Source organism: Onychomys torridus, chromosome 9 (genome assembly GCF_903995425.1).
Source record: "Onychomys torridus chromosome 9, mOncTor1.1, whole genome shotgun sequence".
NCBI lineage: Eukaryota > Metazoa > Chordata > Mammalia > Rodentia > Cricetidae > Onychomys > Onychomys torridus.
In genome coordinates this window covers 24,295,018-24,313,786 of record NC_050451.1, presented here as the reverse complement: position 1 = coordinate 24,313,786, position 18,769 = coordinate 24,295,018, and the positions used below count along the sequence as shown (strand labels likewise).

Here is an 18,769-nt window from a genome sequence, read left to right as displayed (position 1 = left end):
AATCCCAACCAGGGTACCACATCATATTTAGTCATTATTTCTCATTAATCATCATTGGTTCACCATTTTAAGCCTTTTCTTGATTTTCATGACAATTTTAAGAATTATCAGGCAGGTATTTTGTAGAATTCCCCTCAATTTGAGTTTATGGGGTTGCATGATTAGGAGGGAATTAAAGCTGTTTTAGATGAATACTTCAGAGTTCTTACTGGGGTTGTGCAATACCCATGTGACTCATTCCTAGAGGTGTTCACCTTGAATCCTTGGTTATTTGGCAGGCTTCAGTTCCTCTATAGAGTTATTACCTTTCATTTCCCATTCTATTTCCGGCGAGTGAGTCATCCAAATCAGATATAATAGGACATCTTTGCTTTTGAGTTTGTAGTTTATGAAACTGGATGTGACTTTGACACTGTATGATACGTATGTGTCACTTACTTCTATGGTCAAAGGATATATCCTGTGTGGTTTTGATCATCTGACATTTTCAACATTCTCTTTGTGACCCAGGACACAGCTTATTTAGACAAATCTTTGTGAGACTGAAAAAGAGTGCATAGATTTTTGCATTGTTTTGAGGAAACATAATGCACTTGCACACACAGACACAGATGCATACAATTTGTCCCATTTGGGTTTTGTAGAGTTTCATGAATCTGCGGTTGGATAAACTTCACTAGTTTCAAAGGTTGTTTCATGATGAATTTTCAAATGTTTCCTTTCCTTCATTTTCCCTAGCCTCTTGTACAACTTCAATTAGATGTACAGTAGGAGCCTGAACTGAGTTCAATGCACACCCTTTGCTTCCATCTGTATTGGTCCTGTTTCTTCTCAGGCCTTCAGTTACAATATTGCCCCTTACCTCCCTGCAGCTCCCTAATTCTCCCTCCTCTTGCCACACTTGCAGCTAAGCTCATCTCTTGACATTTTAATCCTTTTATCTCTGCATTTTCCTTTTTGATGTTCTTGTGTATTCTAATTTTCTCATGGCAGTCTCTGTTTTCAATTTACAATCTTTAATGTATTAATTATATTTGTTTTAATGTTGCATGTTTGTTAACCTCAACAATCTAACTCATGTGTTTTCTTCAGCAGCATATATACTAAAATTGAACCAATACAGAGAAGAGTAGCATGGCCTCTCCACAAGGATACATATGAACTCATCAAGCATTCCACATTTGGAGGACAGAAAGACTGAAACAGGAAGGGGTGCAGGAGTGTGTGGGATGCCAGAGGCAGAGGAGAGGGATAATCCAAAGGAAGACTGTATGGCAATCCATATGGATTTAATCCACATCTCACAACCCAATTAGAAACAATAATTACAGGGGCAATAAAACACATGTAAAATGAAAGAAGAAAGAGGGTTACTAGGAGCTAAAGGACTAAGCAGGGGTATGGGCAGGGGATGGATGTGAGGAAAGGGTTGTAGGTGGGTTAACCAAAATGAAAAATGTATGAAGAAGCTTTATGGTTACCCACCAGCTAATAAGCTAACTTCAAAATATAACAAAAAAAGAGGAAAGGGAAAAAAGTTCAAATAAAATCATCCTGCATAGGTAGACAATGTTACTCCCATAAGACATGGGTTAATTAATGGAAACTGAGTTATTGGTCAGCAAGGTCCCAGGGGTCTCCAAAACAAAACAAGGTGTTTGCCATTGCTCTTGGTTACCCACCTTAGTTGCTAAAGACACCACATACTTTGGCTGTTGGACATAGAAATTCATTCTTAAACCAAAAGGGAAGTTTCTCCCTTCTGGGTAGCTTTTCTAATGCTGGAAAATGCTATGTAGGCTGCTGGGAGCGAAAAACATCAGCGATCCGAGAAGCCAGATCTGGACACTGCATGCTGCAATACTTACCTGCCAGCCAAGAAATGCCCACAAGTGTAATCGTGGGATAGATAAACACTTTCTCACTGAATTTGAGGCTTGCTCCACTTTCGTCCCTGGGACTGTAATCCTCGTCAAAGGCCTGTGGCTGGGGCGTTTATAGGCCCTAGGGCAGAACCTGACATTTTTATTTTGCTAAATGGTCAGATCATCTCCTAAACATTTGGGCTGCTCTCAGCTGTGGTCAGAGAAGCTTCCTTCGGCAGTGGGCAGCAGTCCACAGAGATCTCATACTCAGCTGTCAAAGTACTGACAATAAGAACCGAGCGCTCAGTCCCAAATAGAACGTTACCGAAGAGGAGGCAGAAAGTATGTAAGAGCCAGAGGACAGAGGCAGAGCCAGAGGATGGGGAGGAGTGCTGTGAAAGCCTGGCTTCTGGATGTGATGTCATACTCATGAACTCACAGCAGCTATATTTGCTTCTGTAAGACCCACATAAGATCCACCCAGCCAAATCTGCAGCATAGATGGAGGAGATGATGCCCAGGCCCCATCCCTCACTGAGGAACCCCTGGATGTTGATAGTTTCTAAGGGAGAGAGACTCATTCTTTTTGAGGATATGGCCACATATTCCCATGCTCCAGCTGGTGTCCCCACATCCATATACTAAGGATAGCACTAAATGGACTTAGCAGGGAGAGAGGAAGAGAGAGAGAGAGAGAGAGAGAGAGAGAGAGAGAGAGAGAGAGAGAAGAAAAAGAAGTTGGAAGGGGGATGTGTTGGGGGTCATGAAGGGAGTTGGGGGAAAATGGGGGCTATATACAATCATATTTTGTTGCATGCATGTATGTAGTTTTCAAGAGGAAAGAAAAAATTAAAAGTCCAGCCCATATTGCTGATTTTTTTCCCTCTTGGTTTCTGTCCATTTGTTCATTTACTGACATAGTTGACAATTCCATATTGGATGCTGACATTATGAACAAATGATTGCAGCCCACTCTGTAGATTTCTATGTTTCTCCAAAGATATGCTACTTTCTTCTGCTTAACAAATGAGAAATCCTGATCCAGGCATGAGCTGAAATAATTGGAGGTTATCTTCAAGACCCTGTAAACAGGGGGCTGTCATCAGACTCTTCCCATCAGCGAGAGTGCTGCAGAAGGCTCATTCGAAGGCCAGGAAATGCCAAGACTGTGGTGCATGCCTTTGATCCCTGCACTTGGGAGCTGGAGGCAGGAGGGCCATCACAAGTTCAAGGTGAGCCTGGAATACATAGCAAGACTCTATGGGGAAGAAAAGCCTGGGAATTTTTCTATGACTTTTGGCAGGCTCTACATGATAGTGTTTGTCTCCTCCGCCATGTAAGACATCTAAAAGCAGCAGATAGCTTTTTGCCTTTTGAATAACTAGGTTTGTTTGTTTTTCTATGACCCTTTTCTCATTGCCAGGCCCCAGTGGTTTTCTGGAATGTTAGCACAAGCCTTTGTAACTCTTGTATTTTGCATGTGTGTAAAAAACAGCACCATGTTGGTGAGATTGCCAAGTTCCACTGCCTGCTTGATATATAGAGATATAGCTTGTCCACCTTGGAGGGCAGCCACAGAGGCCTCTCTGTACCTTGCTAGCTTAACCTGGGAAACATTTTGAGAGGCAGTCACTTTCTAGAAGGATGCCCTGAAGTCTGCCTTTTCACTCTCCTTTCCAATGAATCTGCATTGTTACACCATGTAACTCTCAGCAGATAGAGTTCTCCCTTCAAGACACCTTCCCCGATATCCCAGTGTAAAACCCATGGCTTCTCTTTAACATCAGTAATCTCTTTAGAAATGATGGATGCTTTGTCCACAGCAGCCTTGCTCACAGCTTCAAGCTCTATCATGATCTTCATCAAACTGCAAGCTCTCCCATCCCTCGGCTATTCCCTACTGTCAATACAGCTGGAAGCAGTAGGCAGAAACCATGCCAAAGCCCAAATGCTACTTAATCCAAGACTTTTTAGTTCAGCCCCACTCAAGTTTGCAGGATGTGGACAGACATAGCCAGATTCTTTGCCAAAATACAAGATATTGGCTCTAAAGTCTTACACATTTCTCCTACAAACCAGTTCAAAAGACATAAGAACCACATGGTCGAGTTTAGTACCAATATTCTATATTACTTGTCTCATCATTGGGACAAAATACTTTGAAGAAGCAATGTAAGGGGGGAAGAATTTATTTTGGCTCGTGGTTTGAGGGCACATAGTCCCTAACTGTGCAGAAGGCACTGTGGCAAACAACTCTATGAAGCAGGAATGTGCAGGTTGGGGTCCTCACATGTCAGCAGGACAGTAAGCAGAGGATAAACTGGAAGTATGGGAACAGGTTTTAAGCCTCAAGGCCCTGCTTCTAGCAGCCTGATTACTCTGGATAGACCTCCAAATTCTCAATGACTCCATGCCTTCCAATACAATACCACCAACACTGATGTCTTAATTTCTCCCCCTCTTTCTGTGATAAAATACCTTGACTAAATGACTTAAAGGAAAAATAATGTATTCTGTCTCACAGTATTCTGAGTAGTTTTATGTCAACAAGCTAACATCATCTGAGAAGATGGAAGCTCAGTCGAGAAAATTCTTCCATAAGATCACACTGTAGGGAATTTCTTTAGTGATTGATGTGGGAAGGGTGGTGCCATCCTGGGATGGTGATCCTGGGTTCTACAAAAAAGCAGACTGAGCAAGCCATGGAGAGCAAGCCAGTAAGCAGTACCCCTCCATAGTCTCTGCATCAGCTCCTGCCTCCAGGTTCCTGCCCTGCTTGAGTTCCAATCCTGACTTCCTTAGATGACAAACAATGATGTGGGAGTATGAGCTAAACAGACCCTTTCCTCCCCACCTTGCTTTGTGGTCATGATGTTTCCTCACAGCAACAGAACCCCTAACTGACACACACACACACACACACATACACACACACACACACACACACACACACTATTGAGGTATACTTCATTGTGGTGAGGAAGTCAAGGCAGCAAGAGCTAGAAGAGCTGGCCATGCTGCATCCATAGTCAGGAAGCAGAGAATGAATGTTTGCACTCAGCTCACTTGCTCTTTCTTGTGCAGTTCGGGGCCTACCCCAGAGAACAGAGCTGACCACAAGGAACTTAACTGGGATAATCCCAACAGCCAGGTCCTTAGACTGGCCTCCCGAGTAGTTCTACATCTATTCTAGTCATTTTGATTACATATTAACCAGTTGAGATTAACCATCACACTAGTAACTGAGTGTTCAAACATAAGTCTATATGGAGGACACGTTATATATAAAACATGACAGTATGTATACATGTGTGGATAAGTGGATGGATAGATAGATAGATAGATAGATAGATAGATAGATAGATAGATAGATAGGCAGACAGACAGAAAGATAGACTCAATTTCCTATACTTACTTTAACGTGACCTAAATAGTATATCCATCCTCATAACTTCCAAGTTAATATAATTTGCCCTCTAATTATTGTACAATCCATGTTTCCTTTTAACAAATTCTTCCTGGTTCTACAAAAATAATCCCCTCATGTTTCTATATTAATACACAGGGATAAAATGATTTGTCAATTATTTTATTCTAAGACATAAAGGGCAAGATGTCTCTTTCACCTGAACTTCATGAAGTAACCATTTATATTTTTATTCACTAAGCATTTGCTAAGACACCTATTAGGTGGCCCCCAAGGACTTGGAGATGCAGATGGTTCATTAGGATTCTTTGTTTATTTCAACTGGAAGAATTTACAGAGTACATGATTTATTAGGCAGCTGTAGCAAACACATCTGGTGCCCTGAGTCACATATACCCACCCTTTCATCTCATGTTAACCAGGTTGAAATAGATCATTTGGTATAATACTATAGTTTTTTAAGAGCCTTCCTCTCATTCACATTGAGGTTTTTTTCTGCCCCATCCATTTTGAATGCTAACAGGATGCTAGTCCATACATACACCCATAGAAAGAGGAGGAGACAATGTTGGCCAACAGACAAGAGCTCCCTCTGAACCACTGTGTAAGTAATTTTAAAGGGCATTGTATGATCCAATAGAAATAAGAGTCCTGCTGCCCAAAGCCTAAAAATATTCCCCCTTTTCCTTTCCCTCCCTCCCTCCCTCCCTCCCTCCTTCCCTCCCTCCCTCTCTTCCCTTCCCTTTCTCCTTCTCTCTTTCCCACTCACTAGCTCATCTCATTTACACTTCAGAGACCATCTTTTAGAGGGACCTGACATACAAACAAAAACTCTTCTGTTTATAAATCACCCCCTTTTAAGTCGTTTCATGTCCAGCTTCACATAGATAGCTACTCTTAAGCCCTTGTTTCTATGGCATCTATTCCTAGACCATAAAACAATTAACTAGTAAATGTGTTCTATTACAGTGCCATCTAGTGGCAAGGATGAATCAAAGCTTCTGGCATCTAAGTGACCATGGTGCAGCTATTAAATAGAAACTCTGGTGATTTCACCTGGCATTAGATAGACAGGTGCATTCAAGAGCAAGCAGTCTTACTACAATCCCACTGAAGGTCAAAAAGATAAGTGTTTGTGGGAGGGTATTAAAAAGATGGGATAATTTTATGATTTATAGGTAACACATACTAAGACAATGATAAAGATAATCAAATCTCAAGCATGAAAAAGCAAAGCTAGCTTCAGACAAGGTCAGGTAGAGCTTTACCTCTATGTTTTGATTGAATGGAAGGCTAAACCACACAAAGTTGGTTCTCACAATACACAAATCTGCCTCCAACAGTCAGTGCTAGAGAGATCTCTGCACAGAATTCACGGGTTGATTAGTAAGATGCAAAGGTAATAGCAATTACCATCTACTGAGTGTGTCTTCTGTCCTGGCTTGGTGCTCAGTGTGATATCCATGTGGTCTCATTTAAGTCTCACAACAGCCTTGAAAAATTACTTTTCATGATCTTTTTGGACAGATAGGTTTGTCTTTTTCACATCAAAGGAGATGAAGAAAAATTCCTCAAGCCCCTGAAGTCATAGATGAAGAACAGAAAGTGGTCAGGTGAGATACTGTTGGATACAAAGGCTGCTCTTCCACTCAGCTTAGGATGCATGCAGCATTAAAAAGTATGACTAATTTTTTTACCAAGTACAAAATTAGTTAGTGATGGGAGTTATCTATAAGGACCCTTTCATTCTGCAAATGGGGTCATGGTGATACATTGCCTCGGGTCATCTAGAAATGGACTGCTGAAATTAAGATTTCTTGCTCACTGGACTCTAGTCAAAATATATACTCTTTCTCATGACCAACTTCTGCCAGCAATTAATTTATATCCTCAAGCAGATGATCTTTTTGCCTTATCGTAGCTTTGTGTGACTGAAAATGCTATTATTAGATAAGATAATCTATAGAGCCATGAAAAAACTTCACTCCAGAAAATTTAACTCAGAGCCATCTTCTGACAGTGAGTTTCTAAGTTCAGCCAAGTTGAGGGTGCATTAGTAGTAAGCAGTCGACATGTGCAGTCCTTGAAGTTCCCCCTAACTCAGGGATGAGATGGACTGACCACCATGCTCTATTTGAACTTCACCACTAGAAGGAAGCATCTCTCAGGAAGAAGAAAAGTCTTCAGGATGCTACTAAGCATCCATGAGCACAACCTTGGACAGGATATTTAACCTGTCTGGGACTTGGTTCTGCATTGTGGATTGAATAGAAAAAAATAAACCCAAAATCACAAAACAGTTCTAAGGATTTATCAGCATAATCCAGAACAACACATTACATATAGTGAAACTTCTAAAGTTTTTCTTTTCTTTCTTTCCTTTTTCAAAAGGAATTTTGTTGCTGCTTTTGAAAAGGATCTCAAAAGTGTCATCTCTCCTCCATTCTCCTCTAGCCTGGTGAAGAAACACTTTTACAGCCAGTTGAACACCATATAGCACTTCAGGAGTGAACACTACTGAAATAGCTAGGCTTGCCAGTAGGGAACCTGTTGAGCACAGCTAACAACTTACAAATGCAAATCCAGCAATCCACCTATGGGAAATTATCCTACAGATAAATAATGTATTACAAGACTATGTATTGCAACAATAATTTCCATAAGAAAAGATCTTTTAAAATCTAAATGTCCATCAATAGAGGTTTGGTTATTTAAATTATGATTCGTGAAAGTCTATACAGCAAGAAAATACACAGTGAGAAAAAAAACAGGACATATTTTTGAGTGAGAATAGCAGAGAATAGAACATTATGTATGATATACTGCTATTATATAAAAGGAAGGAAATAAATATATGTTAATATTTATTTATGCAAATAATAACTAGAAAGATACTCAAAGAATGTGGAATTCTAGTGGGTAGGGTGAAGGAAAACTATATCCAAAAATGAACTGGGTGAAAACGAGATTTTTATACTATCTTGGGTTTTTTTTTGTTTTGTTTTATGTCAAAGTCCAGAGAGATGGCTCAGCTGTTGAAAGCACTTCCTGTACAGGGCTAAAGGCCTGAGTCCAGTCTTCGAACCCACAGTGGAAGGAGTGAACTGATTCCTGGAAGGTGTCTTCTGACCTCAACTTGTGTATTGCAGCATATACACTCTCACAAATATCACACACATACATACAATAATAATAATAAATTTAAAGACATAGTGTCAATTTTTTAAATACATAAATTCTAAAGTATAAAAATATTTTTAACTAAGTATACATCTACTTTCAGTGTGCTTCTTATTTAAATGGTCACCATGGTCGTTAATCTCCATTGTCACCTTGACTTAGATTTATAATTACCGTGGAAACGTACTTATGAGTGTGTTTATAAGGGTGTTTCCAAAAAAGACTAACTGAGGGGGAACAACTCACCATGACTGTGGGTGGCCATGTTCCACATTATGGAGTCCCCAACTGAATACCCAGGACAAAGTGATTCGGTTACTAGTATCCATATCTCTGCTTCCTGCTGTGGTCAACCTGACTGTGTTTGGAGCTGGCCTATAGAAGGAAGGTGGACAATGATAGAGCTATGGGCTTAAGGAGCCTTAGAGAGCTGAAGACAGTACTTTATAGGCCATTCTGTGGGAGTTTGGAAGAGCAGAATATAGAGAGAAATGCAGGTGATGGAAGCTTGTTCACAAGATTACAGAGAGAAACAAAAACAGTGTTGGGCTAGAGTCTACATGCTAGCAAAGACTCTTGCTTTATTCTACCCATGTCCTGAGAACTTGGAGTGAGGCTAGACTGAGAAAGAGTGGGCTTCTTCTACAGCTGTGTAAATTTCAAGACCACGTGGTGTTCAGGCTAAAACATGGCTTTGGCTCACTGCTCCTCCAGATCTACAATGAGAAAGAGATTTAAGTGCAATGGACGAACATGAAAATGGCAAGGAGGGGGATGGAAGTTTGAAGCTGAAAACAAGCCCACTGCAGAGAAAGCATCTGTAGCTCAGAAGATGATTCGTGCCCATGAAATGATAAAACCTAACATTCATCACTGGAGCAGTAGAAAAGCCCTGAGGGTAAGACCCCACTCATGGAGAGCTCCAATGTATGAACTGCAAATTCATTTAAAAGGAGAGAGCCTGGGATGAGGATGGGATTATCCGCTTTCACAGACCTAGGGAAGTGTTTCTCAGACTGAGCCCTGAAAATACATGAAGGGCACAGCAACTCTGTAAGCCATGTCCATCAACAGTGCCCAGCATTTCAACACTGTGAAATGCACTTGTGGTCTGCTAATTGTTACGCCTCCTTCATAGCTATTCTGGGGTGCATGGGGCCTACAGACAAATCTTGCTACAATCTAGCCCAAGAGGGCCATTATCTTCTGCTTCAGCCTCTCAGATTATGGGCACAGGCTATAAATCCCTGTCAAATTGTACATTTCTAAATAACCCATGCTCTATTTGGAAAATATTTCAAATTGAATCACATGAAACTTTAGAGTATACTAAAGCATTGCTGAAATGGGAAAATAAATGTTAAATGATGACAACCATAATGAAGAAAATGCTGAAATCAGAGACTAAATTCTCATAAGAACATAGAAAAAACAGAATTGTATGCCAAATAAACAGAAGAAAATAAATCAGTGGCATATAAAACAGAAAATGATGAAAATCTAAGATCAAAAACCTGGCTCTATGTGAAGAGTAATCAGAGCAATAAGACCATTACACAAATTGATAAAAATAAGAGAAAAATCTGAAAATCGTTAATATGGGGAATGGGGGGGGGGAGTTTTGTGATTTTTTTTTTCCCTCTGGAGACTGACAGGATGATATAGAATGTCACTAACAACTTTACACTCACAATTAACAAGCCATACAAAGTGAAAATTTTTCTTTTTTTCTTTTTTACTGCATTGAGTTAGTGTGTATGTGTGTGTGTGTGAGAGAGAGAGACAGAGACAGAGACAGAGACAAAGAGACAGAGACAGAGAGAGACAGAGAGAGACAGAGAGCATGCACGTGCATGTACTCATGTTCGAGGCCAGCCTGGTCTCCAAAGTGAGTTCCAGGAAAGGTGCAAAACTACACAGAGAAACCCTTTCTCGGGGAAAAAAAAGGAAAAAAAAAAAAAAGGAAAAAAATTATGATTAAAGACGCTGAAGAACAGCTCTTCACAGTACATGATGTGCATGTGGAGATGAGAGAACAGCTTGTGGAAGCTAGGTTTCTCATTCTGCCATGCAGGCCCCGGGGACTGAACTCAGGTCATTGGGCCTGGTGGCAAACACCCCTATCTGTTGAGTCACCTAGCTGCCCCCCCCCCAACTAACAGATGTTTAAAGAGTACAACTCATAAAAGTTGATGACAAGCCACTATCCCCAAAAGGAAACAGTCTAGACAGGAAGTCATTGAAGAGAGCCCTTAAAAATTATGATTAAGCCAGGTGGTAGTGGTGCACGCCTTTAATCCCAGCAGTTTGGAGGCAGAGCCAGGCAGATCTCTATGAGTTCGAGGCCAGCCTGGTCTCCAAAGCGAGTTCCAGGAAAGGTGCAAAACTACACAGAGAAACCCTTTCTCGAAAAAAAAGAAAAAGGAAAAAAAAAAGGGGGGGGGAATTATGATTAAAGATGCTGAAGAACAGCTCTTCACAGTTGATGGCGCTGACTGGGGATGGGGTGGGGTGGTAGGAACAACTCAGTTTTCCTCAAGCGAGTGGCCACTGGGAGTTTGACAACGCTCCAGTGAATATATGGGCAAAACAAATTGAACTTGGTGTATTTTTTTCTTCTTTTTGGGGGGTACTGGGAGGGTGTATCTAGAAGGAACGGGAAGTGAGTGTGACCAGGGGTGCATTTTATGAAATCCCCCAATAATCAATAAAAAAAAATATGTTGGAAAAATTGATAAAAAAAAAAGGTTAAAATTTAAATGGCTCACTATCAGTAAGAATATAAATTTGAATCTATTATAAAAAAATTCTTCCTGCAAAGATAGCTCTTGATCCAGATGGTTTCACTGGTGGATTCTATCCAACATTTAACGAAGAAAAATAACAATCTTAAATCCACTTAGAGAAGAGAGAATTCTTTGCAACTTGTTTTATAAGGCCACTATTATGTTGATAGTAAAACCCAGCAAAAACGTCCTTTAAAAACCTGCTGCCCAATATCTCTCATGAATATAGATTTCAACATCTTTAACAAATGTAACTGGTCTTTGACTTAGAATGGTTTGACAGTGTTTTTCACTTTATGGTAGGGCAAAAGGTCTATGCATTCAGTAGAAACCAAACAGCATTTTCACATTTCATGAAAGAAGATATGCAAATGTAAAAAAGATGTTCAACTACATTAATCAACAGAGACTGTTAAAATCCCAATACACTGGCCTTAGAAAGTGGCTGAAATCAAAAAGACACAAAAAGCACCAGACTTTGGCAAGTCTGCTGGAAGAATGACAGGTCAGTTCACCTGCTAGTGGAAATACAAAATAATACAAGGACTTTACAAAATAGTTTAACACTTTCTTTAAAAGTAAAGCCCTGAGAGGGTGTAGCTCAATGGTAGGACACAAACTTAGCATGCATTCAAAGCCTTGGAGACAACCAATAGAGACAAAAGTAAGTTAAATATACATGTAACCTCAAGTTTCACAATTTGAACACCATCGATATGTTGGGTAAGCCATTGCTGGTGGAATGTCTCAGACAGTCTAAGATATTCAGCACTGATTCTGGCCTCCACTGGGTACCAGTCATGATGATAATAAATGTCAAATGTCCCGTAAGGGACAAACTTGCTTCTAGTGAAGGACCTCCATCTACTCTATGATCTAACCATTGCACAGCAAGCTATTTACTTAAAAAACAAAAATGTATACAAAGAGAGATGCTTTCACTGACTATGCATAGGAAAAAAATTCATAGTGCAAAAACTTCATGCCCAATACCATGGAATTAAGAGGTAAGGCATTCAGGTAACATCATGATGAACAGCATTAAGTGTCTACAAAAAGGATTCCAGAGAGCCAAGCATAGTGGCACCACACCTTTAATCTCAGCACTTGGGAGGCAGAAGCAGGTGGATCTTTGTGAGTTCAATGCCAGCCTATTCTATATAGCAAGTTCCACTTAAGGCTACATAGTGAGATCCTGTCTCCAAGAAAGAAAATCCCAGGAAACTCTCTTGCCCTCTCTCCATACATGAAGACATCTGAAATCCACACCTGCAACAGAGCCCTCACCGGATGCCAACCTGCTGCTGGACTCCCAGCCTCCAAACCAGAAGAAATAGATGTTTGCTGTTTACTGTTCCATCTGTGCTATGTTATCACTACAGCCGAACCAAGACAGATTTGTGCCCAGACATTTCTATGAATTGTATTCTCAATAACTAAATGTGGTGAAAAAATGCAAATTCACTCAAAAGACAGGTGAGTGAACAAATTGTAGTGAATACATGTAATATAGTAATTAGTGTATTTTCTCTTTCCTCACATGTCACCTACCTAATCCTGTATAAATGAACCTTTCTTGAGAAAAGAGATGGCCACTACAGACCCAGTGTGACAATGTGACAGTAGTTCCTGGACACAGTAGACATAGTAAACTGAATGAATGATTAACCATCAGTCTGTCCTCTGACATCAGTTAATCCCTCTGTCCCTTTTTTATTTATGTCCCTTCTCTCCCCTCTGCCTAGGGCATTTGTGGCTCTCAAACACTGCATGCTACTGGTAGTCCATAAAGAAAAAAGAATTTATATCCTAACATTAGGATATATGGTTTTTTTTTTCCCACTGAATTGGCATTCCACTGAAGGTTCTGCAGCAATAGTGACACAAGCCATTTTATAATGCCCAGCATCACTTAATGTTCTTATTCAAAGTATAGAAACGCAGGTTGGGGAAAGCTTAAGGACCTGACTCCAGAGCCCATGGAAAAAGCTAGGCTTGAGCTGGAGACATGTTTCCCTGCAAATACTGTTCTTGCAGAGGATCTGAGGTCAGTTCCCAGCACCCACATTAGGCAGCTAATAACTGCCTGTAACTGCAACTCCATGAGCACCTGTGCTCACAGACACACACACAGATACATAATTTTAAATGTCTTTTTTTTTAATCCAGACACAGCAGCACTCACCTGTGATCCCAGCAGTCAGAAGGAAGAGGTGACAGAATCCCTGGGCCAAACTGGTCAACTCCAGGTTCACTGAATGACCCTGTCTCAAACAATAAAGCAGAGAAGCAGTTGAAGAAGACACCAGACATCGGCCTCTGGCCTGCTTCTACACGTGCATGAACACACACACAGATAGGCACACACACACACACACACACACACACACACACACACACACACACACATCAATGATCTAGCCAGGCAGTGATGGCGCACACCTTTAATCCCAGCACTCAGGAGGCAGAGGCAGGCAGATCTCTGTGATTTGGAGGCCATCCTGGTCTACAAAGTGAGTTCCAGGACAGCCAGGACTACAAAAACAAAAACAAAAAACAAAAACAAAAAAACAACAACAGTTTTTGTCTTAAAAAAAACAAAAAGCAAACAAAAAAATCAATGATCAATTGCATTAAATCTTAACCCTTGAATACATGTAATTTTAATATTTTATCAACAGAATGGGAAATACACCCAAAACTCTTGATGTTACATAGTGAAGCTTGGTGTTCACAGCCAGGACCAGAGGTGTTGCCCTGAGCTGAATGACAAGCTGAATGAGCTGCTCTCCTCATGAAATCAGAGATGGGTGTTTAGACTTCAATTGGAAGGCCTTGCATGAAAACCTTATTTATTTATGGGGTCTCGAATGCTGAAGATGGAACTCAAGGTCTTGTGTATGGTAAGTACGTGCTCGTCCACTTTGCTATATCCCTAGCCTACAATGTTCTTTAAAACAAAACTGAGAGTCTGGAGAGATGGCTCAGTGGTTGAGACCACTTACTTTTCTTACAGAGGACTGGGGTTCTGTTCCCCACATCCACATAGCAGCTGACAACCACTTATAACTCCAGTTCCAGGCAATCTGGAATGCCTTCTGCCCTTGGGGAAACCAGGCATACATACGGTGCCCATATATACACATAAACAATACAACCATACCATAAAATAAAATTAATAAATCTAAAAAAATAACACAATGAATCCATCTGTTCAAAATAACCAACAATATGTGTTGCCTGGCTTTTCTTAATTTACTTGATCTTTAGCAAAAAGTTACATTAACCTTCAATGCTTTTATTCTTTTAGTATGAAATGAAATAATGAATGTAATTTTTTCCATTTTAATTTTGAATCTGGCAATTAGGGATAAATGTATCTCAAGTAAATAAAAGCTCTTTGGGAGCCTTGATTTTTTTTTTTCATTTTTTTAGTAGTACAAAAACACATAAATAGAATAAAATGGACTCTTTATCATTTTTAGGAATGAAATTCAAACACTCGGGCAATCGCTGTATTGACAAGCACTATCAGAACACATTTGCAGAACTTTCAATCATCCCAAACAGAAGTTCAACTCACTCTCAACTGCCTCTAGCCTCTAGGAATCTCTAGTCAACTTCTTGCGGCTGCTCTAGGTGGAACCACATTTTCGTTTTTGTTTCTATTTGCAGCTAACATTTTTCACTTGGCATCATGTTTTCATGACTCATCCATCGTCTAAAGTAAATAACATTCTATTGTAGGACATCTTGTGTTTCATTTGTCCATTCACTTGTTAATGGACATTTGTGCAAATCTGGGTTTGTGAACCTTGCTATGCAAGTATCTGAGCTTGTACCCATAATTCTTTGGAGTGGAATTGCTAGATTACTTAACAACTCCATGGAGTACATTTAATTTGTCTTGTTTTGTTTTTATTTGTTTCACTTTGTTTTTTTGAGCCAGGGTCCCACTACACAGTTGGTTTCAAACTCACCACCCTTACACTTCAACCCCATAAATGCTAGGATCACAATGTGAGCCACCAAAACTAGTTTATATGCTTTATTTTTGAGGAATCCTTAGCAACTTTCAACCGTATAAAGGAATCTAAGACCCAAAACCAAAGTTAATAGTTGCTATTCTAGAACATCCCAAATTTTGTTTGGATAATTCCTGCTTCTTATACAAGACAGAGACAGATGTGGGAGGGTGCCAGGCCAGGCTCCAGGCTGTGTCAGGAGGCCCTTCCAAATGATGCATCTGTTACTTCTAGTTTTCCCTTTCTAAACTGAAGTTCTCTGAGGGCAGGTATGGTGATACTTTGTGTTGAAATGTGATTTTGTTTGTATGTTAATAAATAAAGTTGCCCGGAGATCAGAGATACAAATGAGCCATTAAGCAGAAGTCTGGTGGTAGTGGCACAAACCCTTAATCCTATCACATGGCAGGCAGAGAGTCTGTGTGGTCAAGGACACAGCCAAGTGTGGTGACCTGAATCTTTAATCCCAGTACCACCCATAGAGGCCAGGAGGTCTGTATAGACAGGCAATGATGAGGAAGTCATGTGGCTGGGCTTAGAGCCAATGAGAAGGCAGAACAGGAAAGCAATAAAACACAAGACACACAGGAAGAAGGTCTCTCTCTCTCTCTCTCTCTCTCTCTCTCTCTCTCTCTCTCTCTCTCTCTCTCTCTCTCTCTCTCTCTCTCTCTCTCTCGGGAAGTGACAGCAGCAAGGTGGTCAGATAAGGTAGTCATGGCTCTTGCTCTGATCTCTTTGGCTTTAAGTCTGTATTTGGCTCTGTTTCTTATTTACTAAGATTGTTTAGAATTTCATCTACAGGAAGGATTCAGAGCTCCACTATTAAAAGTATGTCCTCTGGAACATAACAGTACAGTAAGAATGCTTGTGGTATATCTTCAAAGGAAATAAAAGATTGTTATGTGTTGTGGGATATTAATTTAAGATATGATATATTTGTTTATGCTGTGGGACATTTGTTTAATGATACAAAGATGTGTTGCATTCTTTTATATTGCATTTGTTTAACTTTGTAAAGCTGTGTTACTGTGCCTGTCTAAAACATTTAATTGGTCTAATATAGAGCAATAATAAAAGGATGGGGTGCTGACAGGCAGAGAGAATAAATACAAGGGGAAATATGGAAAGAGGCATCACGGAGCAAGAGAAGGAGGAGAAGAGAACACAAGAGGCCAGCCACCCAGCTATACAGCAAGCCAGAAGTAAGAAGTAAAGAAAGGTATACAGAAATAGAGAAAGATGAAAGCCCAGAGGAAAAATATAGATGGGATAATTAAAGTTAAAAAAAAAAAAAAAGCTGGCTAGAAACAAGCCAAGCTAAGCCTGAGCATTTCTAAATAATAATAAGCCTCCGTGTGTGTCTGTTTATTTGGGAGCTGGGTGACAGGTCCACCAAGAACCAAAAGAGTAAAAAGTAAAAACTACCAACAACAGTTGTGTGACATGCTCTGTAGGAAGAGTCATAAACTTTTACTATATGTCATTCTATGTGTCTATCAAGGCTGCCTGGAGGATTGTATTGAAAGTATTGTGAGATCATATGAAGACTTACTGGAAGGAAGCAGAGAGCTATTAGCAGTACAAGTGATGTGTGGGAGAGCTGCTTTTACAGATCTGATATTCCACACAGGGAATGATAATACTTTTGTCTTCAAACCTCATTCTTAATACTTTATCTGAAGAATCTGATTCCTCTTCTATGAGTAAACTGGCTGTGACCATGGTGCAAAATCCACTAGTTTAAAAAATTCACATACAGACATTCCCCTCTCAGACTGCATCAGCACCCCTGGAGCCCTCCAAGATCAAAAGTTCCTTATGGGATTCTTCATAGAGTATTCACAAACACATCAATGCAATCTTATGATGAGGCAGTTAGATTTGAAATGAACCACACTGCTTTCAACTGGGGACTCATTTCTTACCCAAGTAGCATTCAGAGACAAATATATACAGCCCACGTTTTCACTTTATTTCTAGTTTCATGCCTTTGGTTGTATTTATAAAAAGCTACACGTTGTTCAAAAATGAAAATATTCAAATGTGTATTACTACATTATTTGCACAATCTTCAGTGTGCAAATGGACTGCTGTCTTATATCTAAGAAATTATAGGCTAAGATAAAAAATAATGTTGTTGGAGAAGGAAGACTAATAAGATACATTGGAACTGGGGAGTCTAGAATTATGATAGCCTCCATTTCAGAAAGGAGAAAAGGGGGAAGGTACCAATATATTAACCACAAGGGTGATATCAAATGTTGTCACATCACAGCATTAACTTACCAAGCCGTGGATGCATGTGTGTTGAAGGTAGACTGAAGATGTGTCTCCCAGAGACTTCCTTTCATTAGTACTGTCTAGATTTGTTCAGACATTACTAGGCCTCAGAGAGCATGCTATGTGCTTATCTTAAACTCACCCTGGAAGACACAGATAATAAATGAAGAATTGAAATTTGTATTAAAATCTAAGTGAAGGGAAGTTGTACATTCTTGAAGAGGGTGAATGGGAACTGTGGGGCTTCTTTCCCAAGCTCAAGTGTGGAGCAGAGCTGATAAACAATGAGCATTATGGGAAAACACCATTGCAACCAAGGTGGCAGTGTTACTATCTCAAATTTTACAGCACTTCTTCCTTTTCAAAAGCACGCTCATGTGTTATTTCATTTTATCCTTCTAAGGAGCCTGCAAGGGCAGCAGTAGGTTTCCTCATCTCCAAGATTTATGTAACACTCTTACCACTACCATTCTAGAAGGTTCACACTTGCAGAGTAAAGTATTATTTGTATTGTGGCCCTGTCTGGTGACTCACAGGAAATGGAGACACAAATAAAGACTGCTTTACTGTCCAGGGATACCCTCTCTTACTCTGGGAGTCAAACTTCCCATATAAATATTTACCAGAAAAATTAACAGCCTGTCAGTAGTGACACACACCTTTAATCCCAGCACTTGGGAGGCAAAGGCAGGAAGATCTCTGTGAGTTCAAGGCCAGCCTGGTCTACAGGTCTGTGATTCTGGATATCGGGGTACAGTCTTACTGGGAAATGAGTTTCTCACACAGAATTGTGCTAATAAATCTTCAACTCTCTCATATATTTTTGGGCCAACCATGGATCAAATACCTAAATATACCGGCGATAATAACCAAATTAATCACTGTTGGGGGAAAGACTTCAGGACACAAACTGATGAAATTCAAATGAGGACTCTAATTTAGGCAAGCGAATCCTCCCAGTGTTAATTTCTTGGTTGTGATAATCACACTGGTTATGTGATCCGTCAACGTTTAGGGAAGACTGGGTGGAGGGTAATAGCAAGTTTAAACTGTTCACAACACTTCCTGTGCATCTCCCACTGCAGTTCAAAGTGAAACTCTGTACACCACATTCTTCTAAGCCAGACTCTTAGCAACTAATATGGGGATGCAATTTCACCTAGACTTTGGTGCAGCGCAACACATTGTGTTTCGCGGGATCATAGC

General features: G+C 40.1%; 1 non-coding gene across 1 annotated transcript; it reads left to right on the top strand.

The window, feature by feature from the left end:
* Positions 1-1,079: 1,079 nt before the first annotated feature.
* Positions 1,080-1,185, top strand: LOC118591648. Its single transcript, XR_004945954.1, has one exon. It is a non-coding gene; the product is annotated as a U6 spliceosomal RNA (small nuclear RNA).
* Positions 1,186-18,769: the final 17,584 nt, after the last annotated feature.